Source organism: Macaca nemestrina, chromosome 13 (genome assembly GCF_043159975.1).
Source record: "Macaca nemestrina isolate mMacNem1 chromosome 13, mMacNem.hap1, whole genome shotgun sequence".
In the NCBI taxonomy this organism is placed as follows: Eukaryota; Metazoa; Chordata; class Mammalia; order Primates; family Cercopithecidae; genus Macaca; species Macaca nemestrina.
In genome coordinates, this window is record NC_092137.1 from 95,384,983 (window position 1) to 95,397,138 (window position 12,156).

Consider the following 12,156-nt stretch of genomic DNA (forward strand, 5'->3'; position numbering starts at 1 on the left):
CTTTCGCTAAGCCAGTTCTTGTGGAATTGGCAAAGTGATATTTGGAAGCCCATAGAGGGCTATGGTGAAAAAGGAAATATCCTCACATGAAATCTGGAAAGAAGCTTTCTGAGAAACTGCTTAGTGTTCTGTTAATTCATCTCACAGAGTTACATCTGTATTTCGTGGATCTCTTTGCTAGCCTTATTTCTGTGGAATCTGAGAACAGATATTTCGGATCCCTTGGAAGACTATAGGGCCAAAGGAAATATCCTCCGATAACAAAGAGAAAGAAGCTTTCTGAGAAAATTCTTTGTGTTCTGTGAAATCATCTCACAGAGTTACAGCATTCCCCTCCAGAAGCCTTTCGCTAAGCCAGTTCTTGTGGAATAGGCAAAGTGATATTTGGAAGCCCATAGAGGGCTATGGTGAAAAAGGAAATATCCTCACATGAAATCTGGAAAGAAGCTTTCTGAGAAACTGCTTAGTGTTCTGTTAATTCATCTCACAGAGTTACATCTGTATTTCGTGGATCTCTTTGCTAGCCTTATTTCTGTGGAATCTGAGAACATATATTTCGGATCCCTTGGAAGACTATAGGGCCAAAGGAAATATCCTCTGATAACAAAGAGAAAGAAGCTTTCTGAGAAACTTCTTTGTGTTCTGTGAAATCATCTCACAGAGTTACAGCTTTCCCCTCCAGAAGCCTTTCGCTAAGACAGTTCTTGTGGAATTGGCAAAGTGATATTTGGAAGCCCATAGAGGGCTATGGTGAAAAAGGAAATATCCTCATATGAAATCTGGAAAGAAGCTTTCTGAGAAACTGCTTAGTGTTCTGTTAATTCATCTCATAGACTTATATCTGTATTTCGTGGATCTCTTTGCTAGCCTTATTTCTGTGGAATCTGAGAACAGATATTTCAGATCCCTTGGAAGACTATAGGGCCAAAGGAAATATCCTCCGATAACAAAGAGAAAGAAGCTTTCTGAGAAACTTCTTTGTGTTCTGTGAAATCATCTCACAGAGTTACAGCTTTCCCCTCAAGAAGCCTTTCGCTAATACAGTTCTTGTGGAATTGGCAAAATGATATTTGGAAGCCCATAGAGGGCTATGGTGAAAAAGGAAATATCCTCAGATGAAATCTGGAAAGTAGCTTTCTGAGAAACTGCTTAGTGTTCTGTTAATTCATCTCACAGAGTTACATCTGTATTTCGTGGATCTCTTTGCTAGCCTTATTTCTGTGGAATCTGAAAACAGATATTTCGGATCCCTTGGAAGACTATAGGGCCAAAGGAAATATCCTCCGATAACAAAGAGAAAGAAGCTTTCTGAGAAACTTCTTTGTGTTCCGTGAAATCATCTCACAGAGTTACAGCTTTCCCCTCAAGAAGCCTTTCGCTAAGACAGTTCTTGTGGAATTGGCAAAGTGATATTTGGAAGCCCATAGAGGGCTATGGTGAAAAAGGAAATATCCTCACATGAAATCTGGAAAGAAGCTTTCTGAGAAACTGCTTAGTGTTCTGTTAATTCATCTCACAGAGGTACATCTGTATTTCGTGGATCTCTTTGCTAGCCTTATTTCTGTGGAATCTGAGAACAGATATTTCCTTTCCCTTGGAAGACTATAGGGCCAAAGGAAATATCCTCCGATAACAAAGAGAAAGAAGCTTTCTGAGAAACTTCTTTGTGTTCTGTGAAATCATCTCACAGAGTTACAGCTTTCCCCTCAAGAAGTCTTTCGCTAAGACAGTTCTTGTGGAATTGGCAAAGTGATATTTGGAAGCCCATAGAGGGCTATGGTGAAAAAGGAAATATCCTCAGATGATATCTGGAAAGAAGCTTTCTGAGAAACTGCTTAGTGTTCTGTTAATTCATCTCACAGAGTTACATCTGTATTTCGTGGATCTCTTTGCTAGCCTTATTTCTGTGGAATCTGAGAACAGATATTTCGGATCCCTTGGAAGACTATAGGGCCAAAGGAAATATCCTCCGATAACCAAGAGAAAGAAGCTTTCTGAGAAACTTCTTTGTGTTCTGTGAAATCATCTCACAGAGTTACAGCTTTCCCCTCAAAAACCTTTCGCTAAGACAGTCCTTGTGGAATTGGCAAAGTGATATTTGGAAGCCCATAGAGGACTATGGTGAAAAAGGAAATATCCTCAGATGAAATCTGGAAAGAAGCTTTCTGAGAAACTGCTTAGTGTTCTGTTAATTCATCTCACAGAGTTACATCTGTATTCCGTGGATCTCTTTGCTAGCCTTATTTCTGTGGAATCTGAGAACAGATATTTCGGATCCCTTGGAAGACTATAGGGCCAAAGGAAATATCCTCCGATAACAAACAGAAAGAAGCTTTCTGAGAAACTTCTTTGTGTTCTGTGATATCATCTCACAGAGTTACAGCTTTCCCCTCAAGAAGTCTTTCGCTAAGACAGTTCTTGTGGAATTGGCAAAGTGATATTTGGAAGCCCATAGAGGGCTATGGTGAAAAAGGAAATATCCTCAGATGAAATCTGGAAAGAAGCTTTCTGAGAAACTGCTTAGTGTTCTGTTAATTCATCTCACAGAGTTACATCTGTATTTCGTGGATCTCTTTGCTAGCCTTATTTCTGTGGAATCTGAGAACAGATGTTTCCTTTCCCTTTGAAGACTATAGGGCCAAAGGAAATATCCTCCGATAACAAAGAGAAAGAAGCTTTCTGAGAAACTTCTTTGTGTTCTGTGAAATCATCTCACAGAGTTACAGCTTTCCCCTCAAGAAGCCTTTCGCTAAGACAGTTCTTGTGGAATTGGCAAAGTGATATTTGGAAGCCCATAGAGGGCTATGGTGAAAAAGGAAATATCCTCACATGAAATCTGGAAAGAAGCTTTCTGAGAAACTGCTTAGTGTTCTGTTAATTCATCTCACAGAGTTACATCTGTATTTCGTGGATCTCTTTGCTAGCCTTATTTCTGTGGAATCTGAGAACAGATATTTCGGATCCCTTGGAAGACTATAGGGCCAAAGGAAATATCCTCCGATAACAAAGAGAAAGAAGCTTTCTGAGAAACTTCTTTGTGTTCTGTGAAATCATCTCACAGAGTTACAGCTTTCCCCTCAAGAAGCCTTTCGCTAAGACAGTTCTTGTGGAATTGGCAAAGTGATATTTGGAAGCCCATAGAGGGCTATGGTGAAAAAGGAAATATCCTCAGATGAAATCTGGAAAGAAGCTTTCTGAGAAACTGCTTAGTGTTCTGTTAATTCATCTCACAGTGTTACATCTGTATTTCGTGGATCTCTTTGCTAGCCTTATTTCTGTGGAATCTGAGAACAGATATTTCGGATCCCTTGGAAGACTCTAGGGCCAAAGGAAATATCCTCCGATAACAAAGAGAAAGAAGCTTTCTGAGGAACTTCTTTGTGTTCTGTGAAATCATCTCACAGAGTTACAGCATTCCCCTCAAGAAGCCTTTCGCTAAGCCAGTTCTTGTGGAATAGGCAAAGTGATATTTGGAAGCCCATAGAGGGCTATGGTGAAAAAGGAAATATCCTCACATGAAATCTGGAAAGAAGCTTTCTGAGAAACTGCTTAGTGTTCTGTTAATTCATCTCACAGAGTTACATCTGTATTTCGTGGATCTCTTTGCTAGCCTTATTTCTGTGGAATCTGAGAACATATATTTCGGATCCCTTGGAAGACTATAGGGCCAAAGGAAATATCTTCCGATAACAAAGAGAAAGAAGCTTTCTGAGAAACTTCTTTGTGTTCTGTGAAATCATCTCACAGAGTTACAGCTTTCCCCTCAAGAAGCCTTTCGCTAAGACAGTTCTTGTGGAATTGGCAAAGTGATATTTGGAAGCCCATAGAGGGCTATGGTGAAAAAGGAAATATCCTCACATGAAATCGGGAAAGAAGCTTTCTGAGAAACTGCTTAGTGTTCTGTTAATTCATCTCACAGACTTACATCTGTATTTCGTGGATCTCTTTGCTAGCCTTATTCCTGTGGAATCTGAGAACAGATATTTCGGATCCCTTGGAAGACTATAGGGCCAAAGGAAATATCCTCCGATAACAAACAGAAAGAAGCTTTCTGAGAAACTTCTTTGTGTTCTGTGAAATCATCTCACAGAGTTACAGCTTTCCCCTCAAGAAGCCTTTCGCTAAGACAGTTCTTGTGGAATTGGCAAAGTGATATTTGGAAGCCCATAGAGGGCTATGGTGAAAAAGGAAATATCCTCACATGAAATCTGCAAAGAAGCTTTCTGAGAAACTGCTTAGTGTTCTGTTAATTCATCTCACAGAGTTACATCTGTATTTCGTGGATCTCTTTGCTAGCCTTATTTCTGTGGAATCTGAGAACCGATATTTCGGATCCCTTGGAAGACTATAGGGCCAAAGGAAATATCCTCCGATAACAAAGAGAAAGAAGCTTTCTGAGAAACTTCTTTGTGTTCTGTGAAATCATCTCACAGAGTTACAGCTTTCCCCTCAAGAAGCCTTTCGCTAAGACAGTTCTTGTGGAATTGGCAAAGTGATATTTGGAAGCCCATAGAGGGCTATGGTGAAAAAGGAAATATCCTCACATGAAATCTGGAAAGAAGCTTTCTGAGAAACTGCTTAGTGTTCTGTTAATTCATCTCACAGACTTACATCTGTATTTCGTGGATCTCTTTGCTAGCCTTATTTCTTTGGAATCTGAGAACAGATATTTCGGATCCCTTGGAAGACTATAGGGCCAAAGGAAATATCCTCCGATAACAAAGAGAAAGAAGCTTTCTGAGAAACTTCTTTGTGTTCTGTGAAATCATCTCACAGAGTTACAGCTTTCCCCTCAAGAAGCCTTTCGCTAAGACAGTTCTTGTGGAATTGGCAAAGTGATATTTGGAAGCCCATAGAGGGCTATGGTGAAAAAGGGAATATCCTCACATGAAATCTGGAAAGAAGCTTTCTGAGAAACTGCTTAGTGTTCTGTTAATTCATCTCACAGAGTTACATCTGTATTTCGTGGATCTCTTTGCTAGCCTTATTTCTGTGGAATCTGAGAACAGATATTTCGGATCCCTTGGAAGACTATAGGGCCAAAGGAAATATCCTCCGATAACAAAGAGAAAGAAGCTTTCTGAGAAAATTCTTTGTGTTCTCTGAAATCATCTCACAGAGTTACAGCATTCCCCTCAAGAAGCCTTTCGCTAAGACAGTTCTTGTGGAATAGGCAAAGTGATATTTGGAAGCCCATAGAGGGCTACGGTGAAAAAGGAAATATCCTCACATGAAATCTGGAAAGAAGCTTTCTGAGAAACTGCTTAGTGTTCTGTTAATTCATCTCACAGACTTACATCTGTATTTCGTGGATCTCTTTGCTAGCCTTATTTCTGTGGAATCTGAGAACAGATATTTCGGATCCCTTGGAAGACTATAGGGCCAAAGGAAATATCCTCCGATAACAAAGAGAAAGAAGCTTTCTGAGAAACTTCTTTGTGTTCTGTGAAATCATCTCACAGAGTTACAGCTTTCCCCTCAAGAAGCCTTTCGCTAAGACAGTTCTTGTGGAATAGGCAAAGTGATATTTGGAAGCCCATAGAGGGCTATGGTGAAAAAGGAAATATCCTCAGATGAAATCTGGAAAGTAGCTTACTGAGAAACTGCTTAGTGTTCTATTAATTCATCTCACAGAGTTACATCTGTATTTCGTGGATCTCTTTGCTAGCCTTATTTCTGTGGAATCTGAGAACATATATTTCGGATCCCTTGGAAGACTATAGGGCCAAAGGAAATATCTTCCGATAACAAAGAGAAAGAAGCTTTCTGAGAAACTTCTTTGTGTTCTGTGAAATCATCTCACAGAGTTACAGCTTTCCCCTCAAGAAGCCTTTCGCTAAGACAGTTCTTGTGGAATTGGCAAAGTGATATTTGGAAGCCCATAGAGGGCTATGGTGAAAAAGGAAATATCCTCACATGAAATCGGGAAAGAAGCTTTCTGAGAAACTGCTTAGTGTTCTGTTAATTCATCTCACAGACTTACATCTGTATTTCGTGGATCTCTTTGCTAGCCTTATTTCTGTGGAATCTGAGAACAGATATTTCGGATCCCTTGGAAGACTATAGGGCCAAAGGAAATATCCTCCGATAACAAAGAGAAAGAAGCTTTCTGAGAAACTTCTTTGTGTTCTGTGAAATCATCTCACAGAGTTACAGCTTTCCCCTCAAGAAGCCTTTCGCTAAGACAGTTTTTGTGGAATTGGCAAAGTGATATTTTTAAGCCCAGAGAGGGCTATGGTGAAAAAGGAAATATCCTCAGATGAAATCTGGAAAGTAGCTTTCTGAGAAACTGCTTAGTGTTCTGTTAATTCATCTCACAGAGTTACATCTGTATTTCGTGGATCTCTTTGCTAGCCTTATTTCTGTGGAATCTGAGAACAGATATTTCGGATCCCTTGGAAGACTATAGGGCCAAAGGAAATATCCTCCGATAACAAAGAGAAAGAAGCTTTCTGAGAAACTTCTTTGTGTTCTGTGAAATCATCTCACAGAGTTACAGCTTTCCCCTCAAGAAGCCTTTCGCTAAGACAGTTCTTGTGGAATTGGCAAAGTGATATTTGGAAGCCCATAGAGGGCTATGGTGAAAAAGGAAATATCCTCACATGAAATCTGCAAAGAAGCTTTCTGAGAAACTGCTTAGTGTTCTGTTAATTCATCTCACAGAGTTACATCTGTATTTCGTGGATCTCTTTGCTAGCCTTATTTCTGTGGAATCTGAGAACCGATATTTCGGATCCCTTGGAAGACTATAGGGCCAAAGGAAATATCCTCCGATAACAAAGAGAAAGAAGCTTTCTGAGAAACTTCTTTGTGTTCTGTGAAATCATCTCACAGAGTTACAGCTTTCCCCTCAAGAAGCCTTTCGCTAAGACAGTTCTTGTGGAATTGGCAAAGTGATATTTGGAAGCCCATAGAGGGCTATGGTGAAAAAGGAAATATCCTCACATGAAATCTGGAAAGAAGCTTTCTGAGAAACTGCTTAGTGTTCTGTTAATTCATCTCACAGACTTACATCTGTATTTCGTGGATCTCTTTGCTAGCCTTATTTCTTTGGAATCTGAGAACAGATATTTCGGATCCCTTGGAAGACTATAGGGCCAAAGGAAATATCCTCCGATAACAAAGAGAAAGAAGCTTTCTGAGAAACTTCTTTGTGTTCTGTGAAATCATCTCACAGAGTTACAGCTTTCCCCTCAAGAAGCCTTTCGCCAAGACAGTTCTTGTGGAATTGGCAAAGTGATATTTGGAAGCCTATAGAGGGCTATGGTGAAAAAGGAAATATCCTCACATGAAATCTGGAAAGAAGCTTTCTCAGAAACTGCTTAGTGTTCTGTTAATTCATCTCACAGAGTTACATCTGTATTTCGTGGATCTCTTTGCTAGCCTTATTTCTGTGGAATCTGAGAACAGATATTTCGGATCCCTTGGAAGACTATAGGGCCAAAGGAAATATCCTCCGATAACAAAGAGAAAGAAGCTTTCTGAGAAACTTCTTTGTGTTCTGTGAAATCATCTCACAGAGTTACAGCTTTCCCCTCAAAAACCTTTCGCTAAGACAGTCCTTGTGGAATTGGCAAAGTGATATTTGGAAGCCCATAGAGGACTATGGTGAAAAAGGAAATATCCTCACATGAAATCTGGAAAGAAGCTTTCTGAGAAACTGCTTAGTGTTCTGTTAATTCATCTCACAGAGTTACATCTGTATTTCGTGGATCTCTTTCCTAGTCTTATTTCTGTGGAATCTGAGAACAGATATTTCGGATCCCTTGGAAGACTATAGGGCCAAAGGAAATATCCTCCGATAACAAAGAGAAAGAAGCTTTCTGAGAAACTTCTTTCTGTTCTGTGAAATCATCTCACAGAGTTACAGCTTTCCCCTCAAGAAGCCTTTCGCTAAGACAGTTCTTGTGGAATTGGCAAAGTGATATTTGGAAGCCCATAGAGGGCTATGGTGAAAAAGGAAATATCCTCAGATGAAATCTGGAAAGAAGCTTTCTGAGAAACTGCTTAGTGTTCTGTTAATTCATCTCACAGAGTTACATCTGTATTTCGTGGATCTCTTTGCTAGCCTTATTTCTGTGGAATCTGAGAACAGATATTTCGGATCCCTTGGAAGACTATAGGGCCAAAGGAAATATCCTCCGATAACCAAGAGAAAGAAGCTTTCTGAGAAACTTCTTTGTGTTCTGTGAAATCATCTCACAGAGTTACAGCTTTCCCCTCAAAAACCTTTCGCTAAGACAGTCCTTGTGGAATTGGCAAAGTGATATTTGGAAGCCCATAGAGGACTATGGTGAAAAAGGAAATATCCTCAGATGAAATCTGGAAAGAAGCTTTCTGAGAAACTGCTTAGTGTTCTGTTAATTCATCTCACAGAGTTACATCTGTATTCCGTGGATCTCTTTGCTAGCCTTATTTCTGTGGAATCTGAGAACAGATATTTCGGATCCCTTGGAAGACTATAGGGCCAAAGGAAATATCCTCCGATAACAAACAGAAAGAAGCTTTCTGAGAAACTTCTTTGTGTTCTGTGATATCATCTCACAGAGTTACAGCTTTCCCCTCAAGAAGTCTTTCGCTAAGACAGTTCTTGTGGAATTGGCAAAGTGATATTTGGAAGCCCATAGAGGGCTATGGTGAAAAAGGAAATATCCTCAGATGAAATCTGGAAAGAAGCTTTCTGAGAAACTGCTTAGTGTTCTGTTAATTAATCTCACAGAGTTACATCTGTATTTCGTGGATCTCTTTGCTAGCCTTATTTCTGTGGAATCTGAGAACAGATGTTTCCTTTCCCTTTGAAGACTATAGGGCCAAAGGAAATATCCTCCGATAACAAAGAGAAAGAAGCTTTCTGAGAAACTTCTTTGTGTTCTGTGAAATCATCTCACAGAGTTACAGCTTTCCCCTCAAGAAGCCTTTCGCTAAGACAGTTCTTGTGGAATTGGCAAAGTGATATTTGGAAGCCCATAGAGGGCTATGGTGAAAAAGGAAATATCCTCACATGAAATCTGGAAAGAAGCTTTCTGAGAAACTGCTTAGTGTTCTGTTAATTCATCTCACAGAGTTACATCTGTATTTCGTGGATCTCTTTGCTAGCCTTATTTCTGTGGAATCTGAGAACAGATATTTCGGATCCCTTGGAAGACTATAGGGCCAAAGGAAATATCCTCCGATAACAAAGAGAAAGAAGCTTTCTGAGAAACTTCTTTGTGTTCTGTGAAATCATCTCACAGAGTTACAGCTTTCCCCTCAAGAAGCCTTTCGCTAAGACAGTTCTTGTGGAATTGGCAAAGTGATATTTGGAAGCCCATAGAGGGCTATGGTGAAAAAGGAAATATCCTCAGATGAAATCTGGAAAGAAGCTTTCTGAGAAACTGCTTAGTGTTCTGTTAATTCATCTCACAGTGTTACATCTGTATTTCGTGGATCTCTTTGCTAGCCTTATTTCTGTGGAATCTGAGAACAGATATTTCGGATCCCTTGGAAGACTCTAGGGCCAAAGGAAATATCCTCCGATAACAAAGAGAAAGAAGCTTTCTGAGGAACTTCTTTGTGTTCTGTGAAATCATCTCACAGAGTTACAGCTTTCCCCTCAAGACGCCTTTCGCTAAGACAGTTCTTGTGGAATTGGCAAAGTGATATTTGGAAGCCCATAGTGGACTATGGTGAAAAAGGAAATATCCTCACATGAAATCTGGAAAGAAGCTTTCTGAGAAACTGCTTAGTGTTCTGTTAATTCATCTCACAGAGTTACATCTGTATTTCGTGGATCTCTTTGCTAGCCTTATTTCTGTGGAATCTGAGAACAGATATTTCGGATCCCTTGGAAGACTATAAGGCCAAAGGAAATATCCTCCGATAACAAAGAGAAAGAAGCTTTCTGAGAAAATTCTTTGTGTTCTGTGAAATCATCTCACAGAGTTACAGCATTCCCCTCAAGAAGCCTTTCGCTAAGCCAGTTCTTGTGGAATAGGCAAAGTGATATTTGGAAGCCCATAGAGGGCTATGGTGAAAAAGGAAATATCCTCACATGAAATCTGGAAAGAAGCTTTCTGAGAAACTGCTTAGTGTTCTGTTAATTCATCTCACAGACTTACATCTGTATTTCGTGGATCTCTTTGCTAGCCTTATTTCTGTGGAATCTGAGAACATATATTTCGGATCCCTTGGAAGACTATAGGGCCAAAGGAAATATCTTCCGATAACAAAGAGAAAGAAGCTTTCTGAGAAACTTCTTTGTGTTCTGTGAAATCATCTCACAGAGTTACAGCTTTCCCCTCAAGAAGCCTTTCGCTAAGACAGTTCTTGTGGAATTGGCAAAGTGATATTTGGAAGCCCATAGAGGGCTATGGTGAAAAAGGAAATATCCTCACATGAAATCGGGAAAGAAGCTTTCTGAGAAACTGCTTAGTGTTCTGTTAATTCATCTCACAGACTTACATCTGTATTTCGTGGATCTCTTTGCTAGCCTTATTTCTGTGGAATCTGAGAACAGATATTTCGGATCCCTTGGAAGACTATAGGGCCAAAGGAAATATCCTCCGATAACAAAGAGAAAGAAGCTTTCTGAGAAACTTCTTTGTGTTCTGTGAAATCATCTCACAGAGTTACAGCTTTCCCCTCAAGAAGCCTTTCGCTAAGACAGTTTTTGTGGAATTGGCAAAGTGATATTTTTAAGCCCAGAGAGGGCTATGGTGAAAAAGGAAATATCCTCAGATGAAATCTGGAAAGTAGCTTTCTGAGAAACTGCTTAGTGTTCTGTTAATTCATCTCACAGAGTTACATCTGTATTTCGTGGATCTCTTTGCTAGCCTTATTTCTGTGGAATCTGAGAACAGATATTTCGGATCCCTTGGAAGACTATAGGGCCAAAGGAAATATCCTCCGATAACAAAGAGAAAGAAGCTTTCTGAGAAACTTCTTTGTGTTCTGTGAAATAATCTCACAGAGTTACAGCTTTCCCCTCAAGAAGCCTTTCGCTAAGACAGTTCTTGTGGAATTGGCAAAGTGATATTTGGAAGCCCATAGAGGGCTATGGTGAAAAAGGAAATATCCTCACATGAAATCTGCAAAGAAGCTTTCTGAGAAACTGCTTAGTGTTCTGTTAATTCATCTCACAGAGTTACATCTGTATTTCGTGGATCTCTTTGCTAGCCTTATTTCTGTGGAATCTGAGAACCGATATTTCGGATCCCTTGGAAGACTATAGGGCCAAAGGAAATATCCTCCGATAACAAAGAGAAAGAAGCTTTCTGAGAAACTTCTTTGTGTTCTGTGAAATCATCTCACAGAGTTACAGCTTTCCCCTCAAGAAGCCTTTCGCTAAGACAGTTCTTGTGGAATTGGCAAAGTGATATTTGGAAGCCCATAGAGGGCTATGGTGAAAAAGGAAATATCCTCACATGAAATCTGGAAAGAAGCTTTCTGAGAAACTGCTTAGTGTTCTGTTAATTCATCTCACAGACTTACATCTGTATTTCGTGGATCTCTTTGCTAGCCTTATTTCTTTGGAATCTGAGAACAGATATTTCGGATCCCTTGGAAGACTATAGGGCCAAAGGAAATATCCTCCGATAACAAAGAGAAAGAAGCTTTCTGAGAAACTTCTTTGTGTTCTGTGAAATCATCTCACAGAGTTACAGCTTTCCCCTCAAGAAGCCTTTCGCTAAGACAGTTCTTGTGGAATTGGCAAAGTGATATTTGGAAGCCCATAGAGGGCTATGGTGAAAAAGGGAATATCCTCACATGAAATCTGGAAAGAAGCTTTCTGAGAAACTGCTTAGTGTTCTGTTAATTCATCTCACAGAGTTACATCTGTATTTCGTGGATCTCTTTGCTAGCCTTATTTCTGTGGAATCTGAGAACAGATATTTCGGATCCCTTGGAAGACTATAGGGCCAAAGGAAATATCCTCCGATAACAAAGAGAAAGAAGCTCTCTGAGAAAATTCTTTGTGTTCTCTGAAATCATCTCACAGAGTTACAGCATTCCCCTCAAGAAGCCTTTCGCTAAGACAGTTCTTGTGGAATAGGCAAAGTGATATTTGGAAGCCCATAGAGGGCTACGGTGAAAAAGGAAATATCCTCACATGAAATCTGGAAAGAAGCTTTCTGAGAAACTGCTTAGTGTTCTGTTAATTCATCTCACAGACTTACA